The 14,180-nt window shown below is 41.7% G+C and overlaps 1 pseudogene; it reads right to left on the bottom strand.

Moving 5' to 3' along the window:
- Positions 1 to 8,514: 8,514 nt before the first annotated feature.
- LOC127197941 (LIM and senescent cell antigen-like-containing domain protein 1) lies at positions 8,515 to 10,004 on the bottom strand (annotated as a pseudogene).
- Between the last annotated feature and the right edge of the window lie 4,176 nt (positions 10,005 to 14,180).

Genomic DNA, 14,180 nt, shown 5'->3' with positions numbered 1-14,180 from the left:
CCTGAAAAAGAGAGTAGAGACGCTATAAACACAACAGACCAGCATCCTATGAAAGAGAAGACCCCCAGCACTGAGAAGAAACAGACAAGCAAGCAAAGCCAACTTCCTCTAGCTGGATTGTGATGTATTCCCCTGCCCCCAACAATGCTGTGAGACAAATGGAATAGAAAAGCCAGTAGGATAAATGAGCTATTGAGTCCCTTCCAACCCAAATTTCATGATTCTGTCATTAAATCTGTTCATTATAAACAGCTAGATTTTTGTGGTTAAATATTTCATAATTAAAATGGGTAAATATGTAGCACACATACTATTTTAAACTTCAAAACAGGGATGAGAATAACTTCTATTTACAAGACAGTGATAAAGTAAATATTTTTATCCTTTCTGGCCTCGGGTCACTGCATTTTGGAACTCAGGAGAAGGAATAAACTTCATATTACAACAGAAAGCAGCACAGCCTAGACCCCAGATGTGCTTGTGTCCGGGAAGGACCACATCAGCCGTCACCCCAGTAAACACAGCTTCCCAACCCTGGGCATCTCGGGCTGCACACCACCTTTTATAGAAATTCTCTTTCAGTTTGTAGTAAATCATCCTCGTTTTTAAAAGGCAAAAGCAACTGGACACGGTGACATGCGTCTGAAACCTTATCCAACCTACATCTTGGGTTCTCTATAATTAGGTAAACAAAAGACAGAAGGAGAATTAAGACCAAGCTGGGACGAAGTGCTAGCAGAACTTTCTAACTCTTCTTGAGTTAGCTCTCCAGAATGAAACATTTCAGACACCGAGCTACAGATTCTCAGAACAAAGAAAACTACACTTTAAAATGGGCAGTGTGAAACCAACATCCAGAAAACAAAAGGTTTGGGGAGCTCACAGCTATTTGGAAACAAAATAACGACAATAGACATTTAATCGCAGATATAGTAAAATTATTCATTTGAATTCCATCACATAAGAATCTGAAAAAAATAGTCACCCAATTAAGTAAAAGAGTAAAGTTGACTTTCCTCCAACAATGGGGCAAATTAAAAATGGAGATATGTAGGGATGCGTTTGTATATGTTTATGTTTATATGTTGTTTATTTTGTATGTCATCTGAAAAGACTACAAGACATAAACAAAACCAACACATGATAAGTTAGATACTCAGCCTACTCTACTATAACCACTGATTGGGTGGCTTACACTAGGACTGTTCCTCACAGTGGGGGCACTGTGGATGCTGAGATAAAGGCATTGAGAGATTTGAGCTCTGTTGAGAGCCCACTTCCTGATCCACAGATGACTGACTTCCAGTGTCTTCACACGGCCAAGAGGAATTCCCAGGGATGTCACTCACCTTTGTAGCTAATCATCTTCCAAGGACATCCACACACCAGGTAAGGATTTCTACAGGTGAATTTAAAGAAAACACAGCATTCGTCTGTAACGTTCTTTCTTTAAACCCAAATGCACATGCTGAGTGCATTCTCCTGATCTCCAAAGCCCCAAACTCTGAAGTCTCTGTCATGTTTGGTTCTAAAATCCCAAGTACAATGCATCGCCTACATATTATCTAAGTCCAGGGAAAGACGATATATCAATAGCTTCTACTGCATGGTGCCAGGAATACGCTGGGTCGAGATGAGAAACAATGGGCTGCATTCCAAAAGAGAGAAAGGGGGGATGTGCCCACAGTTCTCATAACCTTCAATCCAAATCTAGTTGGGGGTTTTGGTGAGACAGTGACTCCTCCAGTGTGGTGACTCGGAAGTGGAAACAAGATCCACTTCGTCACTCCCCAGTTCTCAGGAGCTGCTGTGGCTAGATGCTACCCTTAGATGGAACTTATTGTTTAAGACTGTGCCACCCTGGGGGCTGGATAACAAGGAATCAAATCAGGGAGCCTGAGGTAACCGGCCAGAGTCTCAGTGTGAACAGCAGCCTTGGGAGGCAGTCATGGAGATGAACAAATCATGACGCAGACCCTCAGAAAAGTGTTAGGTGGCAGGAGCCTCAGTGAACCCTACAAAGTGGGCTGTTGCTAAGAACCCCAAATAAGACTAGAAGAGTCATCCAAACCTACAAAAGTGAAAGTCGTAACACAGAAGCATAAGAAAAATGGAAAAGCAAGATGGCACAACACCTCTGAGGGACTGTAACTCAGTATGTAATCTCAGGACACCAGAACAGTGGCAAATAATTCAAAACTCTACTGCTAAAAATACCAAAAACTGCAAAGAAGCAAGGAAGTAAGGAAGTCAATTTAGGTAGCACATAAGAGCGTTAGCAACATAGATAACAATGTCAGTGATGAAATTAAGACCCTGAAAAACAAACAGATGTCAGAAACAAAAGCCAGTCAGCCAAATAAAAGACATTGTGAGAGGCATCATCAACAACAGACAAAACAAAAGAAAGGACATCAAGAATAGAGAACAGACACTGCATTCAGACATCAATGAAGAAATACCAAAGTTGTCATAACATCCAGTAACCTGAAAGTTATCAAGCCGCCAAGCCTAAGAATTCACTAGGTAGAAGGAGCGAAAATAAAATAATAAATTCAGAGGAAATGCATTATATAAAATTATTGCAGAAATTTTCCCAAATCTAGGGAAAGAAATAAACATTCGAGGACAGAAGGCTCTTAAAACCCCCAAAAGATGTAAGCAGAGAAGATTTCTCCACAATATTAGAGTCAAAATGCCAAAACTATAAAACAAAACAAAAAATAAGATGAAAAGCAGTAAGGAAAAAGGCTAAACAATCTACAAAAACAAACTATCAGAATAACACCAGACCTCCCAGCACAAACTCTCACCCCAGGAAAGCAGGAAATAGCATCTTTCAAGCCCTGAAAACAAGTACATGTCTGCAATGATCATCAGCAAAAACACAAGCACAAACTGAAGGAATTTATGACCACCAAGCCAGCGCAGCAGAAGGTACTTGAAGGAATCTGAATACAGAGAAAGAAACAATAATCTCAATCATGATAGGAAGACATGAACACAGAAAAACTAAGAAAGAATAAACCATGTCCAACTTAGCAAGCCAACAACTCTGAGATGACTGGAGGAGAGATGGTTCAGAGGTCTGCTCTTCCAGAGGTCCTGAGTTCAATTCCCAGCAACCACAAGGTGGCTCACAACCATCTGTAACATGATCTGATGCCCTTTTCTGCTGTGCAGGTGCACATGCAGGCAGAGCACTGTATAATAAATAAATCTTTAAAAATAAAAAAAAATGTAAATAAAAACACAACAATCACACCTACAAGGGAAGCAGCAGCAAGCGCTCTCTCTAACCCTAGTAAGCGCACTAGTGCCTGAATGAAAACTTAAGCTCGATTTCTTCCACCTAAGAAATGAGCCCACTGGCAAAGACATGCACAGACTGAAGGGAAATGAATGGATGCTTGTCATCACATCAAGTGAAGGAAAGCCAAGAATAAACTAAGCACTACCTTTACATCAGATAAAGGAGGTTCAAGCAAGAAAATAGTCTAAAGATACTACCTAAGGGTGGAAATATGGAAAAGGATTTCATAGGCAAATAGAACCAAACAGTTGTCACTGCTTAATATCTGATTTAAAAAATCCACTATAAATCAAAAGTAGTGAGAAAAGATAAAGAAGGTCAAATCACACTTGTTAAGGAAAGAACTGATCAAGAGAACATTACAGATCTAAACATACACAACAGACAAAAGTGTATCCAATTTCATAAAGTACTACTATTATGAAGGTACAAATTAATTACTAGCTTAATAGTGAGTGACTTAAATACCCTACTCTCACCAATAAACAGAGCATCCAACATTAAACAGGTAAACAATACATTAAATGACACACTTTGGCTATAGGGCATAGAAGAATCAAGGTCAAACTGAACAGGAAATTTCTTCCAAGTTGGCCAGCATTTATAGTGCTGAAAGGTGCTCTGTAGAGTACTGGAGAAGAAAAGTCATCAAGAGTCTTAGCAAGCACATGCTGCAGTACTGACCTGCCAGGCAAGACATGCCCACTGGTGCACTAGTGGCACAACGGTTGTAGGGTAACCACTTTTTGGTTGGATGTAAGACCTACCCTACAGGAGAAAATCTCTTACCTGATACTGTAATCCTAGTCTAAAGCTAGGCATAGGTACTAGAGTAGAGCCTGCTATTATTATTTTGCTAAATGCCCATGCTGTCAACGTGCTTTCTAAATATTTATGTTTATAGCCATAAACCCAGGTTGCTCTTGGCCTTTGTCAGAGAAGCTTTTTTTTTTTTTTTTTTTTTTTTTTTTTTTTTTTTTTTTTTTTGTGGACAGCAGTTAGTGGAGAAATACACAACAGTCACAGTACTGAGAATAGGAGACTTGAGTGCTCAGCCTTAAATGAACTACCTGGATCAACCCTACCCCCAAGGCTCAGGGAAGAGTGAGGAGGAAAGGTGGAAGGAATACAAAAGCTGGGTGGTGTGGGGAGGGATGCTGTGAAGTGCTGCCTTCTGGACTTGGCGGGGCTATCACTCTATGACCTCAGAGCATCTGGAGTTACCTACACAAGATCAAACCAGCAAAAACTCCGGCAAAGGTGAAGTAGATGATCTGCAGGTCCCTACCCCTAAATGGAGAGTTATTGGAAGTTGGTAGTTTCTGGAGAAAGAATCTCTCCTTTTAGAAGTTTGTGGTCACTGATATCAAAAGCAAAAAAAAAAAAAAAAAAAAAAAAAAAAAAAAAAAAAAAACAATATCTTAAATGAATTATAATAAGCACTGAGATTGAAGCAGTAATGAAATGTTTTCTGACCAAAAATACTCAGGTGCAGATGGACACATTGCTGAATTCTACCAGATCTTCAAGGAAGAGCACCAGCACTTTTCCAACTACTTCACAGAACAGAAAGGGAAGGAAAATGAGCAAGTGCTTTCTATGAAGTAAGTATTATCTTGATATCAAGCTCAATAATGACACACACACAAAAAAAATTTGTAAAAAGTATAGACCAATCTCCCTGATGAATAAACATGTTTTTAAAAAACTTTTTTGGGGGGCTGGAGAGATGGCTCAGTGGTTAATAGCACTGCCTGCTCTTCCAAAGGACCCAGGTTCAATTCCCTGCACCCACATGGCAGCTCACAACTGTCTATAACTCCAAGATCTGACACTCCCACACAAACGGACATAAATTAAAATTAAATAAAATATTTTTTTTAAAACTTTTTTGCTTTGCTTATTTTATTTAATTATTTATTTACTTGCTTTACATCCGAATCACAGTTTCCTTCCCTCTGCTCCCCCAACCTCCCCTCCTCCCACCAATCCACTTTTCCCTTTCTCTTCAGAAAAAAGGGGAAGCCTCCCAGGAATATCAACCAGCCTTGGCATACCAAGTTACTATAAAACTACGAGCATCTCCTATTGGGGCTAGATAAGGAGGCCTAGTGAGGATCCCAGGGTCAGAGACGGCCCTGCTCTCACTGTTAGGAGTTCCACGTGAAGACCAAGCCTTACAACTATTATGTATGTGCAAAGAGCTAGGTCAGTCCCACGTATCTCTCCAGTTGGCAGTTCAGTCTCTGCAAGCCCGTATAGGCCCAGGTGAGTTGAATCCATAGGTTTTATTGTGGTGTCTTTGACCCCTCCGGCTCCTACAATCCTTCCTCCCCCTCCTCCACAGGACTCCCCAAGATCTGCCTAACGATTCTGCACCTGTTTCCGTCAGTTGCTGCGTGAAGCCTCTCTGATGATGGTTAGGCTAGGCTCCTGTCTGCAAGTATAGCAGAATATCATTAACAGTGTCAGGGGTGGGCTTCCTCTCATGGCATGGGTCTCAGACTAGATCAGTCATTGGTTGGCCACCCCCTTAACTTTTGCTCCATCTTTACCCCTGCACATCTTGTAGGAGGGACAAATTGTAAGTTGAAAGTGTAGTGGCTGGGTTGGTGTCCCAATCCCTCCACTGGAAATCTTGTCTGGTTATAGGAGATGACCAGTTCCGGCTCCATGTCCCCATTGCTAGGAGTCTTTTTTTTTTATGACTAATTATGAACATTTATTAAGCACCAAAGGTATACAGCAATGCTTATACAATTACTGATATAATTTCCTGCCATTAAGCCTACAATCTAAAATAAAATACAAGAATATTGTCAGCCTAAGTCAAAAGTTTCCTTAACTTGGAATCAGTACTTTGGCAAAATGGATGAGGCAAAATGACCTATTTCAGGCAATGTTAATACATTAATATAAGGCTGTGAACATAACACAAAAAGTATATGTATCCATTTCCCCCCAATACATTAGGATAATTAAGGACAAAAAGGGCACTTAGAAATTTCATTAGCACAGTGAATTATTTCAGGTTGTTCTTAGAAACTCAAGTAGAAATGTTCACTGAAGAATGCTAGCAGCCAGTGAAAGGAACTAGATGAAGTCACGGTCTCTGCCCGACTTAAGCCTCCATCTTCTTTTTCCACACTAAGGGCTCCACTGACACATCCCACAGAGCAATGCACTATCTCTAGATGAATTACCATATAACTAGCAAATCGAACTTACTGGAATATTCCTGAATGAAGATGATTGAGCATAGACAGTAGTGAGGACTCTGGCTAAGCCATGACATATAAGCAAAGGCAACCAGGCTCATGCCATGCATCTACAAAGTGATGAGAAAAATCACATGAATGCTTGATTTTCTGCCCTGGCTGTCTAAGACTCATATGTAGACCAGGCTGGCCTCAAACTCACAGAGATCCACCTGCCTCTGCCTCCCAAGTGCTGGGATTAAAGGTGTGCGCCACCACACCCGGCTCCAGGATAAAATTTTTTGTAAAGTAGAACTCACTGGCTTTTTTTTTTTTTAACCTAAAGTTAATATTCTTATTACCCTATTTTAGTCTAAAAGTATCAATTATACCTTTTTAATATTTTATAGCAAATAAAACCAAGTTATGGCATTTGAAGTGAAAAAAAAAAAAAAAACTAAAACATATACCAGCATTGTTCTAATAAGAGAACAAAAGTTAACTCCCATTGGCTTCCTGAGAAAAGGAATTTTAATGTTTATGATTCTAAATTTATAAATCTCAAAGTGTTTATTTTTATTTGGCATTATATAAAACATTTAGAATTTTTTATTATAGGATGCAACTTTCTAAGGCAATGTAAGTTAGATTATGTATGAAGCAGAGATATTAACATAAAGGTAATATGACATACATAGCCATTTTCACCCCCAAAACAAGGTTTCTTTCTTTTTTTTTTTTTCTTCCTTTTGGGGGGGGGGTTGGTTTTTCAAGACAGGGTTTCTCTGTGTAGCCTTGGCTGTCCTGGACTAACTTTGTAGACCAGGCTGGCCTCACACTCACAGCGATCCACCTGCCTCTGCCTCCCGAGTGCTGGGATTAAAAGCATGCACCATCACTGCCCGGCTGAAACAAGGTTTCAATATGCAGCCCTGGCTGGCTTAGGACTCAGACTGTCGGCCTCTGACTCCAAAGTGCTGGGATTAAAACTTAGTGCTGCCATACTTGGCTCACACTCTCTTTTTAAAAGGTATACATTCCAACCTGCATAACAGTCCATCTCATGTCCTATTTGAATACCATATATGTTACATTAAGCTAAGAAGCATAATTGTGTAATATCTTTTTAAAATATTTCATTCTCTCAATATCAGAAGGTATTATTTTCCAGATAGTTGGTATTTGGTTTTGTTTTGCTCAAAAATGTAAGATATAATAACAGCTACAACAAGTATGCTAAGTAATTGTATAAAGGAAGAATTTTATAAGGAGAACAAAACAAAACTAAGTATAATGACGTAGCAAACAATCAGGTTTCTGGCATGCTTTTGCTTCTTAGTAATATGCATCTTCCTTTCTCAGTGCTAATTGGACAAACTCGCCGAGACTGCATGGGAGCAGTTTTGGTAACTGACTTAGACCCCCTATACATTCCCCCAGTATACGAAATTACTTTGTTATGATATAAAGGAAAGCAAAGTTTAGAGTCTTCTAAAATTTGAGTTATGTAAAAGCCTTTGAAGTCTCTAAAACAGTGTTTGTTTCTTGTGTTTAGTAACTGTGATCTGTTGAGGGCAGAGACAACTTGTGGGGGTGAGTTCTCTTTCCACACGGACCCAGGATTCAACCTAATGCACCAGGTTTGGCAGCAAGTGCTTTTGTTGGTCCGCAGAGCAGGGTTGTTTTAATTTTGAAGAGTTAAATTTATTTTTTTTTTTTGGAGGGCAAGGCTTAATTAAAACTACCCTTTAGCATACTTTTTTTGGTTGGCTATATAACTTTTAATGTCCATAGGTTACTAGGGCTAAAGACATGAAAGTCCTGATTTCATGTGTTTTACATAGAAATAAACATTTTTTTTTTTCTTTTTAAATGAAGAAAACCATTCTCTCTAATGCTTTGACATAGCTTTAGACAAGGTGGATCAAGTTAAGTAGTACTGGTTAGAAGGAAGAGAAAAAAAAAACAAAAAACAAAAGAAAAAATAATAATAAAACCACCAAAACCCAAACCAGAAGTTATTTCCTTCCTAAGGTCTCAGCTAGTTTCTTAAGTCTTTTCTTCAGCCCCAAAGGAAATTTCTCATAGCACTTCTTACAGAATGGCTTCATGTCAAACTCCACAACCTTATTCTTGAGCGTTAATTTGGTGTTGTGGGTGGAATAGGCAGAGCAGCTCACACACCAGGCCTTCTTGAGGGCAGAGATCACATCACCTTCCATGACATGGCTGATTATAGTGAGTCTCACAGTAGGCCAAGCCCTTCCTCTCATAATGACGATGTCCAAGAAAAGGCTTTTCACATTTGGCACTGTCCCCGTCCCGCGGGTTTAGTTACTCGGGTTCTCGAAGGGGGTCGCGGCCTGTAAATGAAAAATGGGCGAGAGAGAAGACACGACTCTAGAAAGGATGTCTTATCAAGAGTCATTTACTGAAAGCAGGTGTATGATTTTTACAGTGTGCTTCAGAAAGGGCGGGGGAAGGAGGGAGAGCAGTGGGAAAGCACAGAATCTTCCGGGGTAGGAACCCCTGGGACAATGTGTGGGGCGGGGGGAGGAGACAGGTGGCCCCGCGGTCTTTTCCCAAAGGCCACAGCACGTCAGACGTTCATGTACCGTGACTTCTGAGAAAGTCTACAAAGCCACGGTACACTGAGTGTTCCTTTTCTCAGGGCCAAGTTCCCTCTCCTGGGGCCAAGCACGATGTTTGCGGTTTGTCCATTGCCAGGCAAAATGTTTGGTAAGTTCTTTCTGTATAGGCTGGCTGGAAAGGGTCAGCTGGAGTTCAATGCAACCAGGGTCTCTCAGCTCAGCCAGGGTCTCTCGGCTCCCAACATGGCACAAACAAAATGCTCCACATGCCACGGCTTGGCCGTGGCATTCACTACTTGCCCTTCGGTGGGCCTCCGACAGGCATCACAGATAGGGACCCCCATCTTATCATGACCTGGCAGATCCTGGGCATCAGCAGTTAGCTCCTTCCCGCAGTTGGCACAATTGAAGTGGTCCGGGTGGTAAGGGTCGTTCTTGAAGATCAGAGGCTGTTCATCAGTGATGGCATGGCATTTCTGGCAGATGTATTTTCCAAGGCCTCTGGCCTTCTCACGATTATGACATGGGCAGCATAGGTGGCTGGCAGAATTCTTAACAAACCCTACATCTGCCAGCACTTCCTGGCAGAGGTCACATCGGAAGCACTCAGGATGCTAGCTATTACCCTGCCAATGATGAATTCACCACACTCGTGGCAGCAAGGAGCAAAGAGCATCTGGAAACCATGCTCACAGCACTTCCTTCCTTCAAACTCCTAGAAGAGCCCTTCTGGAAGCACTGGAAGCACTGAGCACACACGAAGCACTGTTCATGGTACAGCTCACCATTGCTGTTCACGATCTTCTCGGTGGGGACAAAGCCTCCCTTGAAGCGCTCACACGTGGCGCTGGCCAAGGCGTTGGCCATGTTGCTGTTGGTCATCCCGGCCACCATGCCCAGCATCTCCGCGGTCCACACTGGGTCTTTCTGTGCCTCAGTCCCCGCCGCGGTGGCCTTACCTTCTTCCCTCGTTGCAGCCCATTGCTAGGAGTCTTAGCTAGGGTCACCCTCAGCTTCCTGGGAGTTTCCATTGCACTAGGTTCTTGACCTCTTTCCTGAAGTCTTTCCCCATACTCTCTATAAAGATCCTTAGATCTCACTAACCAGTCAGCTTAGCCTACCTGATGAGTTCTAGGCCAATGAGAGATGCTTTCTCAAGACTGAGGTGGATAGCATCCGAGGAACAATATGCAAGTTTGTCCTCTAGCCACCATATGCTTTCTCACACATGTAACACACACACACACACACACACACACACACACACACTTATAAACACATAACCTGAACATAAACATACACATATACACATGCACACACAAGAAAAGAACACATCAAAAAAAAAAAAAAACCCATTCAACATGATCAAGCTCACTTTATTATGGAGATGCAGAGATGGTTCAACACTCTTAAATCAGCAAATATAATGCATCACATAAGTGGACTGAAGGACAGAAATCACATGATAACCTCAAAAAACATAAAAAAATGCTTTTGGCAAAATCCAACACACCTTCATGAAAAAAAGGCCCAAAGATACTACAAATATAAAGAATCTAACCCAATATTAAAAGGCCATATGCAACAAACCACTAGCAGCAACAAACCATTAGCTTTCCTGAGTTAGTATACTGAGGGAAGCATATGCAGCTATAGCCGTGAAAAACTAGTCAATAAATGTGCAGCCGTTATCCATACAGGACTTCCAGTCCAGTCCAAGATGAGCAACATCAAGCTAATGGATCAATCATTCCTATGTACTTGCTGTCTCCTGCCTCCTCTGCCGTGAATCCTGGCTTTCTGGTGAGCATTACTTAAAATTAAAAATCATCCACACTTCATATCCACTCTCAGTTCTACACACACACACTCGCCTATCATAAGCTTCCTCAACCACAGTCTCTCAGTTCTTTTTCTTTGAGGCTTAGATCAACTACCTGACTACTGGCCACTGTCCAGGCAGATGTGTGCATGTATCTTTGAAGAATATATACTACTTTACCTTAAGGGTGAAGTTTTAATACGTGTCCCAAAAGGGACAAGCCATATCCAAGGCATATCATTATTTTTATTGTTGCCGTTGTTGTGTGTGTTTTGGTGTTAAATGGCCTTGAGTACAAGTTCCGATACTCAGCCAGCTTTCTGCTACAGAGACAAATCAGCATGACGTAGAAAAACCTCACTTGAGCTGATGGATCCCGAGGCCCTGTCGCTCTGATGATGTGAGCTGACAAAAGCAGGTGGTAGATGCTTTTTACTCCAGGAGAAAAAAGCAAATGGCGTCGACCAGTATGCACCGTATCTGATCTACTGCGAGGAGACCAGGGACTTGAATGGAGCCACAGACTGCTGGATCTTGAGAACTGTAGGTGAGTGGGGTCCCAAACTCTACAGACCACCGGTGGCCTAACCCCGGGACTAGCAACAGCCAGGAGGTGCTAAACACACTCCCCAAACTCTGGAACGGAATCCACATGCGAGCTGCAGCCGGCATATAAAGCACAAACTCACTGTGTGAGGAGGTTGTTTTCCGGAGCCCCCAGCCTGAGGAGTCTCAGGGAATAGGGTGAAACTGCCCTTGGACCCCTCCACCCACCCCACGCCAAACTTTGGAGGTTGCTCGCCCAGGCTGAGTGGAAACACAGGCGGTGGGGCCCACAAAAATCAGCTAGAGAGGGTGTGCAGCTCGTAGGCTGTCCTGGGCCCAACCTAAAGCCAGACACAATGGTCTGAGCCTGCAAACAGGGGCAGTTAGAAACTGGCTTGGCCTGCTCCCATGGGCCCAGCAGGATTTCCCACCCTATCAGGAGACGTGGGTTGTGCTTGTAGTGTCTAATTGCTGTCCTAGAGGGATCTCTGAACATCCCGGCTTCCAAGGGCATGGAAAGTGCTGCCACTTTGGATCCCACGAGCATCCTGAATATGTAGTACCTTTGGCCCTGCACTCTACAACAGACAGAACCTAGCTGGGTCAGCTCCCACACGCCTGGCAAGATCTCCCATGTTCCTGGGAGAGGCAGGACACTTCTACAGGGTATAGAGGCAGATTTAAAAGACAGCTACAGCCCAGAAGATCTGATCCAGATGGGGTCTTGGCTACAAAACAATAGGAAGGACAGGCAGCTAGGACCATCCTACCAAACCAGAGTGCTTGTGTGCTGTCCTTGTTCTAGGTCCCAAAACTGCTGATCTGAATTACAGCAGTAAGGTGAAAGGGTCCAAACAGAAACCTACTTTGGCTGACTCAGTCTGGCACCTAAGGTGTAGAGAAAAATCTCCAGGAGTGGAAACCGGATCACCTGCCTGTTCCAGGGAAATACTCCCTGATCTCCACAGGCAAGGGCACCCGACCTATAATCAGTCATCAACTATTGACTCTCAACCAGTGAAGGTCACTAAAAGCTACCTCTCAACATCAGAGACACCAAAATGACAAGAGGACAGCGAAAGAACGCTAACAAAAACCAAAACAATTTGGCATCTCCAGACCCCAGCAATCCCAATGAAAACAACCCGGAGAACCTAAAATCAACCGATATACAAGAAAATGACCTCAAGTCCTTAGTAAGGAAGATGATAATGGAAGAAATGAATAAAATCTGTAAAGAAATGCAGGAGGAGGCAAACAAGAGGGCTGAAGGTTTAAAAGAGTCATATAAAGAGACACTTGAAGAATTTCAAAAAAATACAAATAACCAGATGAAGGAAATCATTAAAACAGTTCAAGATCTGAAGATAAAAATGAAAGCTATGGTAAAGAAACACACAGAAGAAAAACGTGGTCGAGAGGCATCAGAGAAGAAAGCAAGTATCTCAGAAGTGACCTTATCTAACAGAATGCAAGAAATGGAGGAATGAATATCGGGACTTGAAGATACAATCATAGAACTTGAAACAACCATCAAAGAAAATGCTAAATCTGAAAAGTTCCTGACACAGAACACCCAAGAAATCAAGGACACCATGAAAAGATGAAACTTGAAAATAATAGGTATTGAGGAAAGAGAGAACAACTGACTCCACAGGCCAGAAAATATCTTTAACAGAATCATAGAAGAAAATTTCCTCAATTTGAAGAAGGAGATGCATATGAGCATACAAGAGGCCTACAGAACACCAAATAGAATAGACCAGAAAAGAAAATCTTCCTGCCACATAATAATAAAAACAAATAATATACAGAACAAGGAAAAAATCTTAAAAGTGGCAAGAGAAAAAGGCCGAGTAACATATGATGGCAAACCTATCAGAATTATTCCTGACTTCTCAGCAGAAACCATGAAAGCCAGAAGGGCCTGGACAGAGGTCTTGCAAACCCTAAGAGAACACAGATGCCAGGCAAGATTACTATATCTGGTGAAACTATCAATAACTGTTGATGGAGAAAACAAGATATTCCATGACAAAAACAAATTCAAACAGTACCTAGCCACAAATCCGGCTTTACAGAAGTTACTAGAAGGAAAGCTCCACCCCAAAGGGTCAAATTACAAGCAAAACTACATAGAAAATAGATAACTATACCACCACAAAATCACAACCTCACAAAATCTCGACTGTAACAAATAGCAAAAATGAAGGGACTTAGCAGTCACTGGTCATTATTATCTCTCAACATTAATGGTTTCAATTCTCCAATAAAAAGACAAAGACTAACTGAGTGGATGCATAAACATGGCCCAACATTCTTCTGCATTCAAGAAACACATCTCAACCACAAGGACAGACATTTCCTCAGAGTAAAAGGTTGGGGGAAAATATTTCAAGCAAATGGTCACAAGAAGCAAGCTGGGGTAGCCATTCTAATATCTAATAAAATAGACTTTCAACCAAAATTAATCAAAAGGGATGAAGAATGACACTTCATACTCATCAAAGGTGAAGTCAAACAAGAAGACATCACGATTTTGAACATCTATGCTCCTAATACAAGGGCACCAGCATCTGTAAAAGAGCTATTAACAAAGCTTACCCCACTCATCAATCCCCACACATTAATTGTGGGAGACTTCAACACCCCACTTTCACTGAAGGATAGGTCTTTGAATCAAAAACTAAATTGGGAAATAACTTCATTAA

The sequence above is a fragment of the Acomys russatus genome, chromosome 14 (genome assembly GCF_903995435.1).
Source record: "Acomys russatus chromosome 14, mAcoRus1.1, whole genome shotgun sequence".
Lineage (NCBI taxonomy): Eukaryota > Metazoa > Chordata > Mammalia > Rodentia > Muridae > Acomys > Acomys russatus.
Note: the sequence above shows the minus strand (reverse complement) of the source record. Positions and strands in the feature narration are given on the sequence as shown.